This window comes from Magnolia sinica, chromosome 2 (genome assembly GCF_029962835.1).
Source record: "Magnolia sinica isolate HGM2019 chromosome 2, MsV1, whole genome shotgun sequence".
Taxonomy (NCBI): Eukaryota; Viridiplantae; Streptophyta; class Magnoliopsida; order Magnoliales; family Magnoliaceae; genus Magnolia; species Magnolia sinica.
The window spans coordinates 131,161,749-131,180,877 of record NC_080574.1 but is presented as its reverse complement, the minus strand read 5'-3'; the positions used below and the strand labels follow the sequence as shown (position 1 = coordinate 131,180,877).

The 19,129-nt window shown below is 37.4% G+C and overlaps 1 non-coding gene and 1 pseudogene across 1 annotated transcript; one reads left to right on the top strand and one right to left on the bottom strand.

Annotated features, from left to right (window-relative positions):
- Positions 1-3,026: 3,026 nt before the first annotated feature.
- LOC131238351 (small nucleolar RNA R71) lies at positions 3,027-3,133 on the top strand. Its single transcript, XR_009167751.1, has one exon. It is a non-coding gene; the product is annotated as a small nucleolar RNA R71 (small nucleolar RNA).
- An 11,727-nt stretch (positions 3,134-14,860) lies between these two features.
- On the bottom strand, positions 14,861-16,395 carry LOC131237662 (26S proteasome regulatory subunit 7A-like; annotated as a pseudogene).
- Positions 16,396-19,129: the final 2,734 nt, after the last annotated feature.

Sequence of the window (19,129 nt, the reverse complement as noted above, 5' to 3'; positions counted from 1 at the left end):
GCACTTGCCCACTCATCTGTCCACTTAAATGGAACATCCTTTTGAAGAAGATTAGTCAAGAGTCTAGTAATGGCACTAAAGTCCTTGATGAATCTTCTATAAAAATCAGCATGCCCTATAAGTGATCTAATATCTCTAACAGTTCGGGGGATAGGTAGATTAGCTATAATGTCAAGTTTTGAGCGATCTACCTCGATTCCATTTTTGGATATAATATGGCCCAAAACAATTCCCTTTTGAATCATGAAATGACATTTCTCCCAATTTAAGACAAGGTGTTTCTCTTCACACCTAGACAAGACAAGAGATAAATTGTTGAGGCATACCTCAAAACTACTCCCAAATACAGAGAAGTCGTCCATGAAAACCTCAAGAAACTTCCCAACCATATTTGAAAAAATACTTAACATACACCGTTGAAAAGTTGATGGGGCGTTACACAATCCAAATGGCATCCGTTTGAAAGAAAACGTTGCCAAATGGACAAGTGAATGTGGTTTTCTCTTGGTCTTCCAGGGCTATCTCTATTTGGTTATATCCAGAATATTCATCAAGAAAACTATAGAAGGAGTGACCTGCTACCCTCTCTAAAACTTGATCAATGAATGGTAGAGGGAAATGGTCCTTCTTTGTGACTTGGTTCAATTTTCTATAGTCAATGCAAACACGCCAACCAGTGGTGACACATGTTGGTATGAGTTTATTATTAGAATTCTGGACAATAGTTATTCCAGATTTCTTTGGGACTACTTGAGTTGGACTCACCCAAACACTATCGGATATTGGGTAGATGATTCCCACATCCAATAATTTGATCACCTCATTTTTTACAACTTCCATCATGTTTGGATTGAGATGCCTTTGAGGTTATCTAATTGGTTTGGCGTCATCATCGAGGTGGATCCGATGGGTGCATATGGAAGGGCTTATATCCTTGATATCAGAAATGGTCCAGCCCAAGGCTCCTTTGTGGTCCCTTAGAACTTTTAACAATTTAATCTCTTGATTCTTCTCTAAAAATGAAGAGATCACCACAGGATAAGTTTTATTTTCACCTAAGTATACATACTTAAGCTCATTTGGTAGTGATTTTAAATCAAGCTTTAGATCATTGGTTGGTGATGACAGAGGTCGCAAGTCCTTGATAGATAGGATTTGAGTGCGCGGTCTCCATTGGTACATACCAATGTCCTGGGTGGTAGTGCTTTCATTATCATCAGAAATTTTAACAAGCACTTTTTCTAAATCAGATTTTTTTCAAGTCTCCAATGACTTGAATCAATTCCTCAGTCAGACTAGGTTTTAATTCCTCTTCTTCTATCAAGCAGTCCATGAAATTCAACTCATGGATCTCATTATTATCAATGGGCTGCTTACATAGATTGAAAATATTTAGCTCTAGAGTCATGTTACCAAAAGACAAGTTCATCATTCCATTCCTGCAATTTATGATTGCATTTGAAGCTAATAAGAATGGGCGGCCTAAAATGATGGGAACTTGAGCGCTAGCATTTACACATGGTTCAGTGTCTAGTACAATAAAATCCATGGGGAAGTAGAATTTCTCCACTTGGACTAGCACGTCCTCTAAAATTCCCCTTGGTACCTTAATAGAGCGATCAGCGAGTTGGAGTATAATCGTGGTTGGTTTAAGCTCGCCTAACCCCATTTATTTGTAAACCGAATAAGGTACTAAGTTGACACTTGCACCCAAATCTAGCAAAGCATGCTCAATTTGAAAATTCCCAATAATACAAGGAATAGTGGGACTTCCCGGGTCTTTGTATTTGGGTACAACCCTTTGTTGAATGATAGCGCTCACTTTCTCAGTAAGGAAGGCCTTTTTGTGCACATTTAATTTTCTCTTTAAAGTGCACAAGTCCTTGAGATATTTAGCATATGATGGAATTTGTTTAATGGCATCAAGCAGAGGAATATTGACAATAACCTTTTGGAGTACATCCAACACCTCTTGATATTTCATGGGGACAGTTGGATTCCAAACTCTAGATGGGAACGGAACTGGAGGCTCATATGACTTAGTCTCTTTATCCTTTTGCTGTTGCGGCTCTTGAACCATAGCCGGTTCATCATTTTCTTGAGACAGTGGCTCATCCTCCGGTATTTCTACCGATTGCATTATCTTGTTATCGATCTCTTTTCCACTTCTCAAGGTAATGATGGCCTTAACTCGTTCATGATGTAGCTCACTTGGATTTGAGTCTCCAATGAAATGTGTGTTTCTAGGGTTTGGCACAGGTTGAAAAGGAAGGGTGCCTTTTTCCCTAGCATTTAGTTGAGTCTCAATCCTAGCCATAGCTGTCTTTAATTCCTGATTTGATTGGATTAGAGACTGATTCATTTGAGTTTGAGAGTTCATGAATGTGGTCAATGCATCCTCCACAAATGATCGCTTTGGCGGGGGCACATATGGTGCATTGTTAGGTGCCCCAAAGAAGTTATTTTGTGGAGGCATTTGAGGTGCATTGGGCACATTAATTTGTGGTCCATTCCTCCAACTAAGATTAGGATGGTTACGCCAATTTGGATTGTATGTGTTTCCTAATGGTTGCATAACTGACCTTTGGTAATTATTTATAGCATTTGCTTGATCATGCTCATGCGTGATATTTTGTATAACTGAGATTATTGAACAATCCTTTGTGTCATGGTCTGTACCACCACAAATGCTACAAAAATTACCTAAGGAAATGTTTGCTTTAACCATATCAATCTTCCTAATTTCCAAAGCTTCGACCTTTCTAGCCAATGCAGCGAATTTTGCATTAAGGTCGTCTTCCTCTCTTAGGACATACATTCCCGCTTTCTCTCTAGGAATGGGTCTAGTTTGGTCTGATGTAGCAGAGACATCCCATGTCTGAGTATTCTCTGCTAACATATCTAGAAAATCTCAAGCCTCATTATGATCTTTGTCAAGAAAGGTTCCACCACACATCATCTCTATGAACTGACGGGTATCCATGGTGTGCCCCTTTCGGAAAGCATCAATCACTTGCCATGGTTCATAACCATGATGTAGACAAGTAATTAGAATGTCTTTGAAGCGCTCCCAAGCTTGAAAAAATAGTTCATTCTCCTTTTGAGAGAATGACATGATTTCTTGTTTTAGTGCGTTTGTTTTGTGCTCGGGAAAGAATTTTTTCAAAAACTCTTTACTTAAGGCTTGCCATGAAGTGATGGTATTAGGTCTTAGAGAGTTGAGTCATGCTTTGGCTCGATCCTTTAGAGAAAATGAGAATAACCTAAGCTTAAGTACATCCCTATTGTCATTGTTTACTTGTAATGTTGCAATTACTTCCTCAAAGTCCTTGAGGTGCAAGTAGGGGCTTTCAGAATCTAAGCCATGAAATTTAGGAATTAATTGAATTACACTTGGTTTAAAATCAATGTCCCTGTGTGAGCAGGGAACACTATACAAGATGGTAAAGTTGATCTCTCAGGGTGTAAATGTTCACAGAAAGTCTGTGGTTAGTTTAACACATTCCTATGAACTTCATTTTCATTCTCAAGAGGAGGATTATTTTAATTTATAGTTGGATCTGGCAGATTTGGATTTGGATTATCAACTGGGTCTGCCATGGAATCCAAGTGATGTTGAGTGCCTCTTCTAAGTGAATGATCAAGGCCTGGAACTAGTCCCCCTTCAGAGGAGAGTCGATTGTTTTGATCCCTACTCCAACGGGACATAAACCATCCACACCACACAACACATACCACTAATTCAAATCGCAAGTATGATACTTAAATAAAAATAAAAACTTAAATCAATAACCCAGGTGGCAGGGCCAACCATGAGGGTTCAGTCTACAAAGCAAAATAAATCAACAACCCAGGTGGCAGGGCCGACCATGAGGGTTCAGTCCACGAAGTAAAATAAATCAACAACCCAGGTGGCAGAGCTGACCATGAGGGTTCAGTCCACGAAGCAAAATAAATCAACAACCCAGGTGGCAGAGCCGACCATGAGGGTTCAGTCCACAAAGCAAAATAAATCAACAACCCAGGTGGCAGAGCCGACCATGAGGGTTCAGTCCACAAAAAAATAATAATAATAATAAAATAATAATAAATAAATAAATAAATAAAAGTAAAAGTAATGTAGAAATTAAATTATGCTAATCTGGAAATTAGATTCAGCGGATGATCTTTGTGATCAAACAGCAACTATAGGATAACCATAGCACTTGGGTGATAAAATCTCAAGCAGGGCAACCTTATGTCATAGTTAGTATTTGAAAGACCCAACTGAATTTATTTTCAAAGAAAAAGAAAAGAAGAAAGAAAAAAATAAAATAAAATAAAATCTACAGAAAATCTGGAGGGTTTAGAAGAAAACTTACCTTGGCTATCTTGCACAGATCTGATCTATCTCAGTCTCTCCCCGGCAACGGCACCAAAAACTTGATTGCTTGCCTCCAAGTACAGAGGTTCATAAGTAATATCCTGTGAATACAGGGTCGATCCCAGAGGGAGATGAATTGCGAGAAGAAAAAAAAAATCAAATGCAAAACAAACTAAGTAATAAAAATTAATCTGATGATTTGATTTTGGGATTTTTGAATGGATGTAATTCAACTGAATAAAAAACACCCAAGCTTTAAAGTTCCACACATAGGTTAATGTTCCAAAATCATGATGACTTGGATAACACAACTAGGATCTGAGCACTATGGTCAGCCTAATCGGAAAATAAAACACTTTAAATATTTTAATAAATGATATAAAAGATTAGAAAATAATGGATTTGCACCATTGACATATATTCTCAAGCGCTAGTGATTTTAAGTATTCAATATCTATAGAATAATGAATATCAAAGAAATATAACAGGTTGAGAACATCTCCTATCTAGGAAATCTGATTAATCTAGGGTAAGCCTATCCATCAATGTGGATCTCATATGATGGAAACATATGGATCTTACAAGAGGATAAAAATAAAACCTAAATAATAGATAACATGCATACACTATTATTTTCATCATTAAAACAATCAATCATCATAATCTTAAAGAAATAATAAACCCATGTGCTTCCCTTTTAGCTTGGGCTAGAAGGAACTTAGAAAAACATAATTAAATTGCAGAAATAAAAAGCAACAAGAAAAAAAGAAGAAAAAAATACAAATAGAAAGGATCTAAAATATAAAAAAAAACAACTTATAAAGCTTTAATAAAACTAAAAACTCTTAAAAAAAACTCCAAATATTGCTCTTGAATACTTTTAATGATAATTAAGAATGCCCTAGGAGGCCCTATTTATAAGTAGGGAACTCCAATTTTCGTACAAAGTTGAAAACCCTAGAAAATGCCTCAAATATACGTATTTTCCCAAAATAAACTTCTCGCTGCATAGTTCATTTAAAACAGACTTCCTGCTGCGTAGTTTTCCAAAATAAACTTCACAGCTTCAGAATACACTTTTTTAGGACGATTTCAGGATTCTTCACTTCAAATCTTCGATTCTCTTCATTCCTCGCTTGGTTTTCTTAGATCTTTGGCATGTGAATTCTTCAATCTTGATCTCCTAAGATCCATCCCTTGCCTTGGTGATTTTTTAGCATCAAATTCTTACTTTTTAACACCCTTTTTCAATCCAAGCTCTTAAATTCACCTTGCAACACATACATAAGTAAAATAGAATATTAAGATGATTTATGTTCATAAAACCAAGATATAAATGGAAAAAATTATGCAATATTTGAGTCTCAACAATTTTCACCACTAGTGAAGATATTTCGGTGAGGTCGATACCTGCCTTTTGTTAGAATTCTTTCATAACCAATCTAGCCTTGTACTGTTTCGAACCATCTGCTCCTCCTTTAGTCTATAAATCCACTTGTTATGAAGAGCTTTCTTACCTTTAGGTAGAGTGACTATCTCCCATGTACGATTTGACTCAAGAGAGTCCATCTCATCATTCATGGCCTGCTCTCACTTAACTCGTGTATCTGATTGTTAGGCCTCTTCAAAATACTCTGGTTCACCACTATCTATCAGTAGTAGATAATGTAAGGAGAGTGAGTATTGGACCATAGGTCTCCTCTCCCGAGTAGACCTCACAACCGGTGTCTGTGGCTCTACCTCATAATGCTCCTGTGCATGATCATCTTGTGACGTTGTAACACCCGTGTACGATAACTCTTCCAACTCTACGAAGTCTTTCTCCTCGGCCTTGTTTTATTGCACACTATCATTATGTATCACTTTTTCATTGAAGACTACATCTTTGCTTCTGATGATTTTTCTGTTTTCTGTATCTCAAAATCTGTAGCCAAAATCATGCTGCTCGTAGCCTATAAATGTACACCCCTGGACTTCGCATCCAGCTTATTTTTGTGCTCTGCATCAATGTGAACGTATGAAGTGCAACCGAATACTCTGAGATGTGCAAGGTTCAATTCTTTCCTAGTCCACGTTTCTTCTAGTAGCCCACCATCTAATGGTGTTGAGGGACTTCTATTGATGAGATATGTAGCAGTATTCACAACATCTGCTCAAAACGTCTTGGGCAACCCTACATGTAACCTCATGCTCCTGACGCACTCAAGGATGGTCCTTTTAATATGCTCAATCACACCGTTCTGCTGCGGTGTCCCTAGAATCATTTTCTGATGTTTGATTCTATTTGTTTCACATTATTTCTCAAATCTCTTATCACGGTGTTCTATCCCATTATCTGATCTGAGACATTTTACTATTTTACCTGTCTTGTTTTCTACCATTACTTTTCACTTCTTAAATAAATCAAATACATCAGATTTATGCTTTAAGAAATAGACCCACAGTTTTCTACTAGCATCATCAATAAAAGAAACAAAATAACGTGAGCCACCAAGAGATAATACCTGTGCTGGTCCCCACACATCAGTGTGTACAAGCTCTAACAGATGTGTCTTTGAAGTGCGTCCTGTTTTCTTGAAATTTACCCTCTTCTGCTTGACATACACATAGTTCTCACAGAATTCCAAGTCAATAGACTTCAGCCCTGGTAGCTTCCCTTTTGACAATAGCACTTTTATCCCTTTCTCACTCATATGTCCCAACCTCTGATGTCATAACTGCCTATTCACTCCAGTTGATGCAATTGCGAGTGAACTATACGATCCTGAAGTCACGTAAAAAGTTCCCTCCTTGCCTCAAGATATCACCAAGGCACCTTTTGTGATCTTCCAGGAATCATTAATGAATGTCATCACATATTCGGTATCGGCCAACTACCCCACTGAGATCAAATTTCGTTTCAAACTCGGTACATGTCTGACATCCTTCAATTTCAAAACCGTTTCGTTTTTCTAATTTATATGAACATCTCCCTTTCCAACAATACTGCACGGCTCATCATCATCCAGGTAGACTCTCCTGAAGTCACCTGACATATAATCATGTAGAACTTCCTTACATGAAGTGGCATGGAATAAAGCACCCGAGTCTATGACCCAAGACTCATTCCTCGCATCAAGAAATAAGATCAACGCTTCTGTGTCACTCTTCTCAGATAGATTCACTAAATCCTTCCAGCCTGAGAACTTCATTCTTGTTTCTTAAGCACCCTGCAATCACGTTTCACGTGCCCCTCATTACGTCAAAAGAACGAAAAAAGGACGGTTGAAAACTGTCTCAAATGACCAAAAAGGACGGTTCTGAACCGTCGCAAGGGTCATCATTTTTTGGGGCATCGTACTACTTAAAGGACGGTCATGGACCGTCATTCTTATTGACATTAAAAGGACAGTCATGGACCGTCCTAAAAAAGGACGGTCATGGACCATCTCTTATTACCATTAAAAGGATGGTCATAGACCATCTCTTATTACCATTAAAAGGACGGTCATAGACCATCCTTAACAAGGACTGCTATGAACCATCTCTCAATGAGCCATAAAGGACGGTCATTGACCGTCCTTAAAAATGACTACTGTGCACCGTCTCTTATCAACCTGAAAAGGACGGTCATGGACAGTTCTTAAAAAGGACTGTCATGAGCCGTCTCTTATGCCCATAAAAGGACGATCATCGACCATCTCATATTTGAATATTTAGAAAAAAATATAAATGGCCTAGAGCCGTCAGAAATTTTCAAATACACCTGATATACACCTGTTATATAATATATTTCATCATATTCACATTCACATCCATCTAAACCTAAACTACGTAAATCCATCCAAACATAAACTACATCCATTCAAAGACAAACAATCTTATCCACATTACATTCATCCACGCATAAATACATATAAGTTTAACATTATAAATAAATAAAGAAAAAAAATCAGCAACAATTTTCTTTTTGTGTCTTTCATCTAATTCGCCTCAACGATGCCTTTCCCGCCGTGGCACTAGCCCCGCCCGCTTAGCACAACGTCGCTGCACGTCGCCTAATATTTAGAAAAATATTCAACCAACAAAACATTATAATTCAGAATCATGAAGAATTGCAGAAACTTCATTCGCTTTTTTTTCTTCGAAAAAAGTGTGTACACTTTTTTAAAATAAAACTGATCATTAAAATAAAACTAATGCAAGCAAATAATGCAAAAAAGTGTTTCAATTCAAGTTAATAAAAACAACAACAAAAATTAAAGCATTGTAAAAAGGAGCATGTGTTGAAAGGGATACATTCTTGTTTATTACCATTTGATTGGGCTACATTATTACAGCAATCGGGTTCGGGTTCGGGTTCGGGATCGGGTTTAGGTTTGGGTTTTCAAGTTTAGGTTTAGGTTTAGGTTAGGGAGTTGAGATTATGATTAGGTGTAGGTCTAGGTTTAAGGATTAGAGAATACATTTAGGTTTTAGGTTTAGGTTAAAGTTAGGTTATAGGTTATAAGTTTAGGTTATAGGTTATAGGTTTAAGTTTAGGTTATAGGGTTTTAGTTTAGGTTTAGGTTAAAGGTTTAGGTTATAGGTTTAAGTTAAGGTTTAGGTTTAGATTATAGGTTATAGTATATAAGTTATAGCTTTAGGGAATTGAGAATAGGTTAAGGTTTAAGTTTAGGAAATTGGGTTCGGGTTCGGGATCGGATTTACGTTTGGGTTTTCAAGTTTAGGTTTAAGTTTAGGTTAGGGAGTTAAGATTAGGAATAGGAGTAGGTTTAGGTTTAAGGATTTGAGAATAAATTTAGGTTATAGGTTTAGGTTTAGGTTATAAGTGTAGCTTATAGGTTTAGGTTAGGTTATAGGTCTAGGTTTATGGAATTGAGAATACGTTAAGGTTTAGGTTTAGGAAATCGGGTTCGGGTTCGGGATCGGGTTTAGGTTTGGGTTTTCAAGTTTAGGTTTGGGTTTAGGTTAGGGAGTTGAGATTAGGATTAGGTGTAGGGTTAGGTTTAAAGATTTGAGAATACATTTAGGTTTTAGGTCATAGGTTTTGGTTTAGGTTAAGGTTATAGGTTTAGGTTAAGGTTTAGGTTTAGGTTTAGATTAAGGTTTAGGTTTAGGTTATAAGCTATAGGTTTAGGGAATTGAGAATAGGTTAAGGTTTAGGTTTAGAAAATCAGGTTCTGGTTCAAGATCGGGTTTAGGTTTGGGTTTTCAAGTTTAGGTTTAAGTTATAAGTGTAGGTTATAGGTTTAGGTTTAGGTTAAGGTTTATGGAATTGAGAATATGTTAAGGTTTAGGTTTAGAAAATCGGGTTCGGGTTCGGGATCGGGTTTAGGTTTGGGTTTTCAAGTTTAGGTTTAGGTTTAGGTTAGGGAGTTGAGATTAGGATTAGGTGTAGGTTTAGGTTTAGGGATTTGAGAATACATTTAGGTTTTAGGTCATAGGTTTAGGTTTTAGGCTTAGGTTTAGGTTATAGGTTTAGGTTTAGGTTATAAGTGTAGGTTATAGGTTTAGGTTTAAGTTAGGTTATAGGTTAAGGTTTAGGGAATCGAGAATAGGTTATGGTTTAGGTTTAGGAAATCGGGTTCGGGTTCGGGATCAGGTTTAGGTTTGGGTTTTCAAGTTAGGTTTAGGTTTAGGTAAGGGAGTTGAGATTAAGATTAGGTGTAGGTTTAGGTTTAGGGATTTAAGAATAGGTTAAGGTTTAGGTTTAGGAAATCTGGTTTGGGTTCGGGATCAGGTTTAGGTTTGGGTTTTCAAGTTTAGGTTTAGGTTTAGGTTAGGGAGTTGAGATTAGGATTACGTGTAGGTTTAAGTTTAGGGATTTGAGAATACATTTAGGTTTTAAGTCATAGGTATAGGTTTTAGGCTTAGGTTTAGGTTATAGGTTTAGGTTTAGGTTATAAGTGTAGGTTATAGGTTTAGGTTTAGGTTTAGGTTAGGGAGTTGAGATTAGGATTAGGTGTAGGTTTAGGTTTAGGGATTTGAGAATACATTTAGGTTTTAGGTCATAGGTTTAGGTTATAAGTGTAGCTTATAGGTTTAGGTTTAAGTTAGGTTATAGGTTAAGGTTTAGGGAATTGAGAATAGGTTAAGGTTTAGGTTTAGGTTTAGGAAATCGGGTTCGGGTTCAAGATCGGGTTTAGGTTTGGGTTTTCAAGTTAGGTTTAGGTTTAGGTTAGGGAGTTGAGATTAGGATTAGGTATAGGTTTAGGTTTAGGAATTTGAGAATAGGTTAAGGTTTAGGTTTAGGAAATCGGGTTCGGGATCGGGTTTAGGTTTGGGTTTTCAAATTTAGGTTTAGGTTTACGTTAGGGAGTTGAGATTAGGATTAGGTGTAGGTTTAGATTTAGAGATTTGAGAATACATTTAGGTTTTAGGTCATAGGTTTTGGTTTAGGTTAAGGTTATAGGTTTAGGTTATAAGCTATAGGTTTAGGGAATTGAGAATAGGTTAAGGTTTAGGTTTAGGAAATCGGGTTTGGGTTCGGGATCGGGTTTAGGTTTGAGTTTTCAAGTTTAGGTTTAGGTTTAGGTTAGGGAGTTGAGGTTAGGATTAAGTGTAGGTTTAGGTTTAGGTTAAGGTTTAGGTTTAGGTTATAAGTATAGGTTTAGGTTATAGGTCAAGGTTTAGGTTTAGGTTTTGGGTTTAGGTTAAGGTTATAAGTTTAGGTTATAGGTTATAGGTTATAGGTTATAAGTTATAAGTTAAGGTTTAGGTTATAGGTTTTGGTTTAGGGTGTGGTTTAGGTTAAGGGTGTGGTCCCTGCAAATATAGATATAAACACGGCCACCATCGCAAATGGCTAGGCTCCTCCAATGTCGTCTATAGGAAATTGACAGCTTCATCATGGTCATAACAGTGGTTCCTACCTTCCAGGGACCTCCACTCATCCGAATAGCTCCGACGCACATCCGGGTCTGCTCCATTAATTTCGAGCAAATACATAAACACGACTTGTCCAAATGGCCAGGCCCCTCCAATGTTGTCCACAAGAAATGAACAGCTTCATCATGGTCATAACAGCGGTTTCCACCTTCCAGGGACCCCCTCTCATCCGGATAGCTCCGACGAGCATCCGGGTATGCTCCATCAATTTTGAGCTAATACATTTAAAAATAACATAAATATATCTAAAAGCATTTGGATACCTAGGGAAGGCCTTCCATATTTGTATTGTTGGTTACTCATCCATTTGTCTACAAGCCACAATCGACCAGCAATTTCTATCATTACCTGTACTCTGAAACCAACACAAATAAAACTGAGAAACAATATAAGGAATAAGAAAAAATGAATTTACCTGTACACATCATTAAATGTTTCCTTATAAGGAGGTGATAGTATATCTTTGATAGCCATAACCTGTATGATAGAGAAAAATGCAACCGATACAATTTGTTACAATTCAAAGGAGAAAAAAGATTTGTGGCTGCACCGATATTCTAGTACATTACGAACGGCTGCCTACGTACCCAAAAAGTCAGATTGGGATCAAGCCACTACGTAGTTCTTTTTAATTAACCAAGTTACTAAAGATCATAAATTTCATATTTAACAAAGTATCATTGAACGTCATCTCAAATTGTTTTTGGTTGGTGCATTTAAAAAAATTCAAATACACAATCAATGTATATTCTTGTTACATCTCGTACTGCAACAAGAGACAACATTCTGTCAATACTTTAGTTACATTTGAAATTGAAATCCTTTAGTGACTTGGTTAATAAAAAAACAAATGACAACAAGCCATAATTAATAAAAAGGATGTTAAAGATTAAATAAATAAAAAAGGCTATATTGTTCTCATACAAATCCAGGTGTATCAATAGGCAGGCATTTTGATCACTCTTCAAATGTCTCATAATGACAGTGTTCCATATTTTAACCTACAGTGGCACTACTAGGCAACATAGATGAAAATATTAAACTTAGAAGGTACAATCAGGCTTTGTTTCAATGGTTGTAAGAAGCATGAAGGGAAGCAGCAACAGATTCAGGTGTGGGAACAGATGCGTCTATTTCAAAATGTTAGTAAGGATAAACAATTAGGAAGCAGCAACAGGAGTGTGAGTAGACATTACAGACCAACAATCCTCATTTTATCCAAAGCTCAACTGGACCACACAAAGGAAAGAGTGGGGATTATGACATCCACCGTTGATACTTTCATAGGGCCCACATCGATGTTTATTTGTCACCCAACTTGTTCATAAGCTCACATAGACATAGGGAAAACACAAATATCAGCTTGATTCGAAACTTCTGCTACCGTAAGAAGTTTTCAATAGTGGGTCTTCGATTCCCACTGTTTCTTGTGGTGGGCCCACTTGAGCATTAGATATGCTTCCATTTGGGCTCATGCCATAAAATGAGTTGAAAAATAGATGGCCTGCATGGATAAGACACACACATCGCAGTGGCCCCATAGAGTTTACTCGCATGCTGAGTCACAAAGTATGCAATCCACCTTCTCTAGCAGAGACATTTCATCAAACATATGTTGTGCACACCTTAAACATTCACAACAAATGATGAATGGCAAGGCTATTTTATGTCTGCATCCATTGTATACATGGTATACATCTATAGCAACCCAGGCCTTCTAGATCATTGGTCCCATTGTTTACCAGACATGGCCAACGAACCCCCACTGTGGATTTACATATCTAAAAATTAAAAACCTAAATAGAGAAATGAGTACCTGCTCGGGGAAGAGATGAAGGGCAGGGGTTGCTGGCCACACCAGATTTGGAGATGATGCAAGTGAGGAAGAGAGAGAGAGAGAGAGAGAGAGAGAGAGAGAGAGAGAGAGAGTCGGGGGTAGGAAGAAGCTGAGAGTCATGCGGGTGTCTGGGACCGGGACGGTGAGAGAGAGAGAGAGAGAGAGAGAGAGAGAGAGAGAGAGAGCAGAGGGAGTGCGACGAGAGAACGCAGAGGGAGGGGCTGAGAAATGGGGGGAAACATTAGGCACGCTCTGTTTTGAGCATGCGCCCAATTTTGGGAGGGACCGTGGCAGGTGGTCGGTGCTCTGTGGGCCCCACCATGATGTACATGTTTCATCCATTCCGTTCATCCATTTTTACAGATCATTTTAGTGCTTGATACAAAAAACAATAGGGACATAAATCCTAGGTGAGCCACACCACAAGACAAAAATAATGAATGGATATTCACAATTAAAATCCTCCTAAGGCCCACTGTACTGTTTATTTGACATCTAATTTGTTGATTTGGTCATAAAGACCCAGATGAAGGGAAAAAATAAATATCAGCTTAATCCAAAACTTTTATGGTCCCCAAAACGTTTTTAATGGTCAAAATTCATTCAACACTATTTCCTGTAATGTGGTCCACTTAAGATTGAGATATAATTCATTTTTTTATCATATCATAAAATGATATATAAAAATAGATGGATGGCATGGATGATACACATACATCATGGTGGGCCCCACAGAGCACCAATGGCTGGTGTCAGGGGGAGTGGCCAATCTGTTCCCCACCATAGCAAATACATGTGATTTAATCCACATGTTTCCTACCATATGGTCTACTTTAACCTTCAATCTAGATGATTTTTGGTTTCATGCCCTATAATAATATTTTAAAATACATAGACGGTTTAGATAAGACATTTTTTTAGGCCCTATGGGGCCCCTTATACCCTAAGCATACTGAGTAAATCCTGTGGGACCCACCATGATTTATTCATTTTATCCACTCCATCCATCCATGATTTATTCCCACTGCGCTTTGGATATGCTTTAATTGTGGACTGAACCACTAAAATGATCAAGAAAAATGGATTGACGGTGTGGATAAACCATGACTTTGGGCCACGAGCTTAAAAATAAAGTCAATCCATGACTTGGGTGGGCCACACCACATACTATAGTTGAGAGGGTTACCCTCCCATTAAAACATTCATAATCATTTATTGGGCTCACCAAGATGTGGTTCATAGATCCAGCCCATTCATTATGTGTGTCCCACTTGGATGAGGAGTCAGCCCAAGTTTCATACACATCCAAAACTCATGTGGGCCCCACCAATTAAATGCTTTTATATGTTTTAGGGATGTCTTCACATAGTTTTAGATGCTATGGCCCACTTGAGTTTCGTATACAACTGATTTTTGGACTTAAAGGGGACACATCAAATGCATGGTGTTGATGTTCTACATACATCAGGGGCGCACATAGATTAACCTCATGGGAAGTTCCCATGAGGTGGCCTTATAGTACCATTTCACTATTTAGGTAACTGCTTCATAGGTGTTACTCTAACCGTGTAAGGCCCACCTTGATATCTTTTATGTATATCAACACCGTCCATATATTTTTCCATCATATTTTAGGATGTGATTTCAAATCATAAGAACTCAATAATCTCATGTGGGTCATACCAATCAAAACAATGATGAATAACTATTAAAAACCTTTTGAAGGCCACAAAAGTTTTGGATCAATGTGATCTTTGTAGTTTACCTTCATCCTTTTTTTTAAAAAAAAAAACCCTAAATAACAACAACGCTCTTTTGGTGTAACTATTTAAGTTATTTTCATGACCTTAAGAAATTTGGGGTTGCCAGCCAGTACCAGGGAGACTAGAGAACACCATCTGCTCTTACAACTCCAACTAAAGACAGTTACAGATATCCAAAAAAACAAACCAAACAAAGAAGGCAGGCGAGGCCCCTTTTACACACAATTTTCAACAGATGAATTGGCAGCCAGCACATTGCGGGGCAAATAGGATCAAGTCATGAAAGGCCAGGGTAAAGCAGTAAGCAGTCTCAGTCAATTGTAGACCATGTACTTGGGAGTTGCACTAAATTTCTAATATCCTTTGATGACCTTGTTAACTGCATCCAAGAAATCTTTCTCTGTCATTGTCTTTCTCCGCGCTCAGATTGCATACATGCCCACCTCAGTGCATACACTCCTGATGTCCGCCCGAGTGGAGTTGGGGCAGAGGCAAGCAAGAAGCTCAAATTGGATATCCCTCTCACAATTCATTGTCCGCGTGTGGATCTTGAATATCTGTCCTGCTCTCCAGATCAGGCAGACCAAACTCAACCTTACGGTCTAGCCGTCTAGGATGCAACAATGTTGGATCTAGTGTGTCGGGCCTGTTTGTTGCCATCAAAACTTTGATGTTTCCTCGAGCATCAAAACTATCGAGCTGATTCACAATTTTGAACATTGTACGTTGATCGCATCCACCTCATCAAAGAAGATGATGCAAGCCTTTTTTGATCGCACCATCTGGAAAAGCTTGCGAACCATCCGAGCCCCCTCTCCAACATATTTCTAAACAAGCTCACTTCCAATAACACGAATAAAGCAGGCATCAGTTCTGTTGGCTACAACTCTAGCTAGTAAAGTTTTGCCTGTTCCTGGAGGATCGTAGCAGAGCACCCCCTTCGGAGGATCAATGCCAAGCTTCACAAATTTCTCTGAATGGAGCATGGGGAGTTCCACAACTTCTCGCATCTTTTCAATCTGCTCCTTACACCCACCAACATCATTGTATGTGACATCTGGTTTTTCTTCTACCGTCATCATGGTAACGCTCGAATTGATCTTCGGAGGTAAGGGAATTTGAATTTGGTATTTATTTCGATCAACACCGACATGCATCCCTTCTTCTATATCTGTTGGTGAAACTTTATCACCCAAGCCAACGACAAACTTGGCAATTTGTTTAACATTTATCACATACTTTGCATCCTCAGAGTTTCGATTTATTATTTTTGTGCATCTTGCAACCTGAAGAGGCTGCTCCTCCTGCATCATTTGTTTATCAGAAACAAGATCCCATTAGCTGGATGCAGCTAACCCAGTGTTTGACTCTTTTATTCCACATAAGTCATTAACCTTCTTGGCTATTTCCTTGATTTCCTTCTCCACCTTCTTTATGCTAGAAGAGTAAGGTCCCAAACCATAGGTTTTGAGGAGTGCTATGTTGTCTACATCCAAAGGAGGGTTTTTCTCATTGTTAATATCTAAATCTTCTGGTTCGGGCGCCATCGTATCTGTCTCTCTTCCAATCCTTTTCTTTTTGCTCTCTTACTCCGCTCTGCTCTGCTCTGCTCTCCTCTTCCGTCTTTTCTCTTCCTCTTGTAGTTTACCTTCATCTAGATCTTCTTTACATTATCAACAAGTTGGATTGCAAATAAACATTACTAAAACCTTAATATGGGCTCTTTATAATTTTTAATGGCGAGGTACTATATTATCATTCTTTCCAGTGGTGTGGTCCACTTAAGATTTAAATCTACACAATTTTTTATACCCGGACCAAAAATGGGTTGGAGAAACATAGGGGCGACAAGCGATATACAACACATTATCAAAATCTCACTTTCGTTATCTAACTTTGCAATTTTCTTGTCAAAATGCAAAATCTCTAGTTTTCTTTTTTTTTTAAAAATATATTTTTTTACAATTCATCAATTTTTTCACAATTTTGTTTAATTTCTTAAATTTTCTTTTTCAAAATATCATTTTTTTAAAAATCTCACTTTTGTTATATAACTTTTCAATTTTTGTTGTCAAAATACAAAATCTAGTTTTCTTTTTCAAAAAATATATATATATTTTTTTACAATTTGTCAATTTTTTCACAATTTTATTTAATTTTTAAAATTTTCTTTTTCAAATATCATTTTTTTATTGAAATCTTGTTATATAACTTTTTAATTTTTCTTGTCAAAATACAAAATCTAATTTTCTTTTTTAATATATATATATATTTATAATTTGTTAATTTTTTTAACAATTTTGTTTAATTTTTTATATTTTCTTTTTCAAAATATTATTTTTTTATCGAAATCTTTTTTTTTCAAAATTATTAACATTATTCAAAGTTCTTAATTTTTTTTTTCAAAATCTAGATTATTATAAAATCACAGTTTTTTTTCAAAATCTAAAATTTTCTTAAACGTTATTAATTATTTTTCTAAGCTTCTCAATTATTACTTTTTCGAAATTCATATTTTTTTGTTGTGAAGTGTTGACCATTAGAGACGGTTTAGGACCGTCTCTAATGTAGACGGTATTTGACAATCTCATATGACCGCTAAAGACCGTCTCTAATTAAGATGGTCATTGACAGTCTCAAATTAAGACGGCCAATGACCGTCTCTAATTGAGACGGTCATCGACAGTCTCAGATTACCAGTAAAAGACGGCCAATGACCGTCTCTAATTGAGATGGTCCTTGACAGTCTTAGATTACCAATAAGATACGGCCAATGACCGTCTCTAATACGGATGGTCTTTAACCGTCTCAAATGGCGGCATATAAGACGGTCAAAGACCGTATCTTTTCCAGACGGTCGATGGCCGTCTCTTTTCTGCAGTTAACAACGGTTTTTTACCATCTTAAATGATTTGTGGACGTTCGAATTTTTAAAACAATATTAAGGACGGTCAAGAGCCGTCTAAAAGTTTAGAGACGGTTTACAGTCGTCTTTAAAGCGTCTTTAAACCAAGCAATTTTAGCGACGGTCCAGAACCATCTCTAAATCCGTCATTTTTTTCATTTTTCACGTAGTGCCTTCTTCTCGCAATGCCAACACCCGACTTTGTCTTTTGGTCCCTTGTACTTCTTCCTCAACTTAGAACGTTCGTGTTTATTACCTCATTTGTTCAGCGATCTTCCTCTTCTTTCAATGTTTAGAGCATTCCCTGAATCCCCTGAAACTCCCGATGTCTTTCTTTTAGATTCTTCGCTGAGAATTAGATTGGCCACATCATTAAATTTCAGCTTTGTCGACCCTAAAGAATTGCTCACAACAATCACCAAACCATTCCAACTGTCTAGCAAACTGGACAAGATCAATAACGCCCTAACCTCGTCCCCAAAAATAATGTCAATGGATTTCAACTGGCGCATGACTGTATTGAACTCGTTTAAATGTTCAGTCATGCTCCCACCATCTGACATCTTCATGTTGAATAGTTGTTTCATAAGATGAACCTTATTGGATGCTGAGGGTTTTTCATAAATCGTAGCTAGGGCTTCCATTAATTCTTTTGTAGTCTTTACTTTGGATATATTGAAGGAGACGCTCTTAGACAAAGAGAGTTGAATCGTTTCTAAAACCTTTCAATCCAATAAAGACCATTCATCATGTGTCATCTTTTATAGTTTCTTCTCTTTTCCTCCTAGAGGAACATAGGGGTCTTTCTGATATAAATAATCATCCATCTGCATCTTCCAAAAGGCAAAGTTTGAACTATCAAACTTCTTAATTCTAGTATTCTTTTCTTCTGTTATCGCTCCCAATAGAACTAAACCAATAGTTTTGATACCAGTTGTTGCGCAGCATGCCAACAATGCTAGTGAATCGATATCCAATCTCCGGTCTCACCCACAAACGATAAACAGAAAGAAATATAATCTAGAATAAGAATAAAAACATTTCAAATAAACCACAAGATAAGATACACGTGGAAAAACCCCAACAAGGGTAAAAAAAGTATGGTGCAAAACTTTCACTATGAAGAAAAATGAAGATTACAAGCAATATATTAACTTTTCCCTTTAGATGTATAGAGAAAGCCCTTTGCCCACACTTTAGAATACTTCCCATAACCTTAAAAAAGCCCTAGGGACCCCTATTTATAGTTTAGGTAACTTCCCTCTCGCACCTCTTGTGAAACAGTCTAAAAAATCGGCAGTCCGTGTAAAATTCGAAAACGAATTTGCGTAACCTCGACTGATCGAGCAGATTGCTCAACTGGTTGAGCACCGCGGACCCAAAAAATCATA